The sequence below is a fragment of the Staurois parvus genome, unplaced genomic scaffold (genome assembly GCF_062004578.1).
Source record: "Staurois parvus isolate SC_StPar_1 unplaced genomic scaffold, SC_StPar_1.0 ptg001490l, whole genome shotgun sequence".
NCBI classification, from domain to species: Eukaryota; Metazoa; Chordata; class Amphibia; order Anura; family Ranidae; genus Staurois; species Staurois parvus.
The window spans coordinates 752,526-759,682 of NW_028319286.1; positions in this window are offsets into that span (position 1 = coordinate 752,526).

Here is a 7,157-nt window from a genome sequence, read left to right on the forward strand (position 1 = left end):
TCAGTACTTCAGGATTGATCAGATATATCCCATAGCTTGTGAACTCTATAACTTTCCTACAAACTAAATAATACATCCTAATTTGGGTTATTTTCCCCAAAGACATGTAGCAGAATAAATCTCGGCCTAAATTATGAAGAACAATTATTTATTTGTAAACTTTTATAACAGAAACAAAGAAAAACGTGTTTTTTTTTCAAAATTTTTGGTCTTTTTTTGTTAATTTAGCAAAAAATAAAAACCCCAGCGGTGATTAAATACCACCAAAAGAAAGCTCTAGTTGTGTGAAGAAAATGATAAAATTTTAGTTTGGGTACAATGTTGTATGACCGCGCAATTGTCATTCAAAGTGTGAGAGCGCTGAAACGTGAAAAATGGCCTGGGCAGGAAGGTGTAAAATTGCCCGGTATTGAAACGGTTAAGGAAGAAAGTATTTTAATTGTTCTGCAAGAGACAAGAGAAAAAAACAAAAGGTAACCAATGCATTTCGAGGGCCACACAATCCCCTTCATCAGAGCTTTAACAGTTATCAAAATGTCTATTAAGCAAATAGTCACTTATTCGGACCGTCTATGGCCAGCTTAAGTGGCAATAGAACACGTGTCAATCACCAGGCCCCTGGGCTGAATGTGGCCCACCAGGTCATTCCTTGTGGCCCTCGCATCTCTCCTGCAGCTGCAGCACCCCCCTCGTCTTTGTCCCCACCTTGTCTTAGCAGTCTGCAGGAGAAAGTAGGACAGAACTTCTCCTATAGATCCTTCACCTTTGGGTTCAGCCACAGCACCCCCTAGTCTCTGCCTCCCTGGTTTCAGCATTCCGCAGATTCCGGCAGGCCTTCTCTGGTCCTTCTATGGCCAGCTTAAGTGGCACTAGAACATGTGTCAATCACCACCAGTGGTATGTGACCCTCCTTTTCAGACTTGTATCGTCTGCTATAGGAGTGTGGCCCACCAGGTCATTTCTTGTGGCCCTCGCATCTCTCCTGCAGCTGCAGCACCCCCCTCGTCTCTGTCCCCACCTTGTCTTAGCAGTCTGCCGGAAAGAGGAGGACAGAACTCCTCCTATAGATCCTTCACCTTTGGGTTCAGCCACAGCAACCCTTAGTCTCCACCTCCCTGGTTTCAGCATTCAGCAGATTCCGGCAGGCCTTCTCTGGTCCTCCTCCAGACCCTGCGCTTTGCTTCCCAGCTCTGCCCACAGCTTCTTCCCAGCAACACAAGATGAGGGGGGTGCACTGTGATGTGGGGGACTCTTGACTTCTGATGGTAAGAAGGCTCTTGACATCTGATGTAAGGGGAGGGGGCTCTGGACATCTGCTTATTGTGAGAATAATACCATTTGATGGCAGTTGAAAAGGAGGGTCGCGTACCACTGGTATCATCCACAAGAAACTTTATTGGAGACTGTGTTCCATCTGAGCAGTCTCCATTAAATGCCTTGTGGATGATACCAGTGGCACATGACCCTCCTTTTCAGACTTGTATCGTCTGCTACAGGAGTGTGATTGGGCTCCATGCCGGTCCTCACCTGCCCTTCACAACTTGTCATTACAAAAATCAGTAATCGCCAAACGCAGAGGCAACCAGTTCATGTAATAAAGAGGAGATACATTTATATAGTCTAACACAGGGGTGGGCAACTGTGGCCCTCCAGCTGTTGTAGAACTACAAGTCCCATGAAGCATTGCAAAACTGACAGTTACAAGCATGACTCCCAAAGGCAGAGGCATGATGGGATTTGTAGTTCACCAACAGCTGGAGGGCCACAGTTGCCCACCCCGGTCTAACAGATACAACCGACCCTTTGAGGGTAACCATAATGCTGATGTGGCCTGCAGTGAAAATGAGTTTGACACCCTTGCGCTAGAATTTTCTGGCTCGTTCTTCCTCTATTCTGTCAATCATGTATGCTGTGGAAAAGCGAGTATGTGTGTTTTTTATTTTGTAGCTTTTTGTAGTAGAAATCTTCAGCCCAGGTTCACACCAATGCAGTGCGGGAAACGCTGCGAATCCCACACCGCATTGCAATTGCATCGCATTCATGTGATCTGGTGCGGGTGTCAATGATAAATTAATGACACCCCGAAACAGATCACAAAATGTGATTGCCAGAAATGAGAACACCCATGCGATGCGATTCAGGTGCGGATTTAAAAAAAGGGTCCTGCACCATGTATGACTCAAGTCGCACCACACAGACATTTGCATGTAACTTGCACAGAAATGCAGAGCGATTCCTGTGCAAATTACATGCAGTGTCCTGCACTGCATAGTGGTAACCCGGGCTTACTGTTTTCCATTTCACAGGGGAAAGTGCCTTCAGCACATGATTCACGGTGATGGGCACTTTGGGAAGTCATCAGTCGTTCAGATTACTCTTGAAAATATTTTGCAATAAACAGAAGGGCCTGTTGAGGCAGATATGATCCAGAGGACGGGACGGCATTGGGTAAGGCAGAAGGACTTCGAAATAGAATGAGGAAACAGAACTGATGATACAGTCATCACTGTATTTACAATAAAACGATCTTACTCAGCATGGGGTAGGGACAGCGCGTGTCTCATCCCGACCAGCTGCACTTCCATCCTGTCACTTCCTACTGAAAAAGAGCAAAACAACGAAACGGGTCAGATTTAACAGGACAACTGCCACTGACCCCTAATTGACTGGTTTACTCTAATCTCCTACAGATACAACTGTTATTTTTGGCCATTATTCCCAGTTTGTTACAGTATTTCATTAAGTGTACACGTCTACTAAACTGTAACAGATGTTTCACAATGAGGCAAAACTTTGCAATCCAAAGAGATTGGAGGGTGACCTAAAAAAGAAAGCGGTATTATATTAAAGTATAACTAAAGAGTTGTAGTTCTTAGGACCAAAGACAGACAAAAATTATGTTTTAAAAAAAGCGATGAGAGGTCTGAGGGATAAAACATATCAGGAGAGACTTCAGGAACTTAAAGTATAAGTAAGGGTTATTTCACACGGGCATTCCGTTTTTTTTTCAGTTGAGTTACATTTTTTCAAAGAAAAAAATGGATGTTTACATCTGTGTTTTCATCCATTTACATCCATTTTTTCACCCATTTTTTTTCATTTTTTTTCATCCATTTATATCTGTTTTTCATCCATTTACATCTGTTTTTCATCTGTTTACATTGGTTTTTATCCGTTTTTCATCTGTTTACATTCGTTTTCATCCGTTTACATCAGTTTTTGGTCCATTTTTATCCGTTGACATCCGTTTTTATGTCCAGGTTTTTTTGCGGAAGAAATATAGAGCTTTCTTCCGTTCAAAAAAATGGATGTTAACAGATGCGAACATTTATGGATGTAAAAAGATGTTCATCCGTTTACATCCGCAAGTCCATAGAAATACATGGTTGTCCGTTTTTCATCCGTAAACGGACAGATAAAAAACGGGCATACGGAACACCCCTGTGAAAGGGGCCTAAAGGTAAAACTTTTTGGAGATGGATGAGAACACCTGTCAGTTTTTATTGCTGTCTGTGCCCCTGTTAGGGAGATTCAATCTCTCTATTTGTCCAGTTTACTATTATCAATGAAAGTGAAAGTAAAAGAAAATCCCAAATTTTGGTTTGTCCCCAAAAAAGGAATAGCGGGGATGTTAACCCTGATAACAGCTAGGGATTTCCCATACATTGAAGGGTTATCTCTCACTTCCTATTTTGGCTATGGGACAGGAAGTGAAGGGGAATCTACCCAAAGGGACACAGACGGCAATAAATCACAGTACTGAGGTTATAACCTCCCCTTACACTATCCAAAATGAAAAAAAAAACAGTTTTGCCTGTAGTTTAGAACTACAGGCAAAACTTTTTTTTTTTCATTTTGGATCCAGTAAGGAAGGGTTATAACTCCCTGTCTGATTTTTTTTTTTCTCCATCTGTGTCACATTTGAGAGATTTCCCTTGACTTCCTGTCCCATAGCCAAACAGGAAGAGAGAGGAAATCCCAGCAAATTAAGGGAGTCCCTAGAGGCCCCCCAGGTCACCAGAACTAGTGTCCCCATTGGAATATATTATCTCTATTACTTTTCTGGGGACAATTCAAATTTGGGGTGTTCTTTTACTTTCACTTATCATGGTCACCAGGAAAAATAGGGAGGGGGGAATCTCCCCAACGGGGACTCAGACAGCAATAACAACTGACACTATCCAAAACAAAAAAAAAAAAAAGGAAGGTTTGCCTTTAGTTATACTTCAAAATGCTCCCATGTACGCTGGATCTTTCTGCCAGAAAAACACATCATTAAAGGATAAAAAAATTAATAAAGTCATATAAAGCTCCATTACCTTGTTACACAAGTCTTTTGACAGTTCTTTTCTGCTCCCCATGGCTCAGTATCTAGCCTGCTCAGTGCATCCACGTAACAAACTCACTGCCTATTTATACACAGACACTAATTACAATTTAAAAAGCCATAAGTGTGGTAAATTAACCTTTAATTGGCATTTTAACCCGTGTGTGTCACCTTGTGTGTCTGTACCAAGGCTAAAGATTCCAGGGGAGGGAAACTTTTGATCCGGGTCATTTGGGTGATTTCTGTTATCATTATGATTTAAAAAGGAGCCAAACAACTATGTGATAATAAATGGCTTCATATGATCATCATCCTTCAATAAAATAGCATTTTTTGGCGTGATCAGTCATATTTTCAATATCAATGTCAACATTTCACAATTTCTGCCAGGGTATGCAAACTTTTGAGCGCAACTGTATTTCATATGATCTTCTCTATCTTTTCTTCTTGATCATCTACTTGACTGCTCCCAATCTCCAAAACAAACAAATATAGTGTAGTAATTCCACACATAATATGATACGTGATACACCCGTGCATACATACAGAACTCTTTGTGAATCATATCCACCGCTATCCACACTGATTACTCTTACCCTCATTGGAGGTGGAAGGTCGCATTTTAAATTAACCCCCCCGGCGGTATTCCCGAGTGTAGCTCGGGGTAAAGTTTCAGCACCACAAGCGGTAACTCCGAGCTACACTTGGGCTTACCTTGCAGCGCTGCTTCGGGATCCCTTCTGCACTTACCTTGTCCTGCGCTCCTGCGATGTCCCTCCTGCAGTGTTCCCGGCCATCTCCTCCGGCCGATGCTGGCATCTGTCATCTGGGTTCCATTCCCTGCGACGTCGGGACGTACGGGGGACGGAACTTGCGGGAAATTTGAAAGTTTTAAAAGTGACATTCACTAAAATCACATAGTATAACATTCCTGTATCAAACCATTTCCCATACATGTTGTCCCGAGTGCCTTGTCCGGCGCCCTGCCTGCATTTTTACTGTTCTTTCTGCCTGGAAACTGAGAAACGTCCATGGTGTCCAAAAAGCGTCCCTTTAGGTCAAAAGCGGTTTTAGACCGGCTAGAGAACAGCGATAGTAAATCAGAACCACTTGCAGAATTGAGTGATAATGATTAGTGGGGGAAATTCCTCATCAGACACTGAAAACGATTTTGCGACTTTGCTCAGCGATGTGCGAACTTGGCGCTCTATTTCACATTTCAGTGTTTTTGGTTTGATTATATTATTGAATTAAATTTAATTATTATTTAAAAAATAATTATATTATTTTTTATGATTATTTATTAAATTATAATTTATGATTTCGTGTTTCAAATTTTAACATACCCGGGATGTTTACTAGACTCTTGTTCAGACAGATTTCAGTGAGTTATTCCTAAAAATTACAGGCCTACAATAAAAAAACTACATATTTCCGTGTAAAAAAAGTACCACTTTGAGCACAGAAATATGGACATAATCAGACCGCTAGGGAGGCTACGAGGATATATCACATCGATGGAGAGTTTTATGCACATTTTCATCCTGCACCAGATTCAGTAAATTCAGCCATTTTAGTAAACCTCCCCGTATTTGTCCTGACTGCTTGTGTTCCAGGCATTTGTCCTGGGTGCAGTTTGACTTCTAATTACAGTCAGAAATGTATATTTTGCACCAGAAAAGTGTATCTGATTTGTGTTAAACTTCTAGCGGAAAACCTCAGGTCATTTTATTTATTTAAAAATAAAACATAAAGGTGCAGGGCTTCAAATATCAAAAAATCGAAGTGCCGCACGGTTATGTTTTATTATTTTGTGTATTGTTACCTGCACTGTTGTGGTGGCTGCTCATGTTTTATTGATTTATTTATTAGGCAGTTACATATACACCATAGCGCAGAATTGTTAAGGAATTTTATTTATTTATTCATTACAGGTACTTATAAAGCGCCGACAATTTACACAGCACTTTACATATAATACAATAAGGGCAGAAAGCTGGATAGCAGCCAAGTGGGGAATACATAAGTATAGACTGCTGCATACTGGAGTCCTTCTTTAATCACCTGGCTTGCATATTGGAGTTTGGAGTCCTTTAAACCCCTGGCCTGCATACTGGAGACCTTCTTTAAAACCCTGGCCTGCATACTGGAGTCCTTCTTTAAACCCCTGGCCTGCATACTGGAGTCCTTCTTTAAAACCCTGGCCTGCATACTGGAGTCCTTCTTTAAACCCCTGGCTTGCATACTGGAGTCCTTCTTTAAACCCCTGGCCTGCATACTGGAGTCCTTCTTTAAACCCCTGGCCTGCATACTGGAGTCCTTCTTTAAACCCCTGGCTTGTATACTGGAGTCCTTCTATAAACCCCTGGCTTGTATACCGGAGTCCTTCTTTTAACCCCTGGCTTGTATACTGGAATCCTTCTTTTAACCCCTGGCTTGTATACTGGAATCCTTCTTTAAACCCCTGGCTTGTATACTGGAATCCTTCTTTAAACCCCTGGCTTGTATACCGGAGTCCTTCTTTTAACCCCTGGCTTGTATACCAGAGTCCTTCTTTTAACCCCTGGCTTGTATACCGAAGTCCTTCTATAAACCCCTGGCTTGTATACCGGAGTCCTTCTTTAAACCCCTGGCTTGTATACCAGAGTCCTTCTATAAACCCCTGGCTTGTATATCGGAGTCCTTCTTTTAACCCCTGGCTTGTATACTGGAATCCTTCTTTAAACCCCTGGCTTGTATACCGGAGTCCTTCTTTAAACCCCTGACTTGTATACCGGAGTCCTTCTTTACACCCCTGGCTTGTATACCGGAGTCCTTCTTTACACCCCTG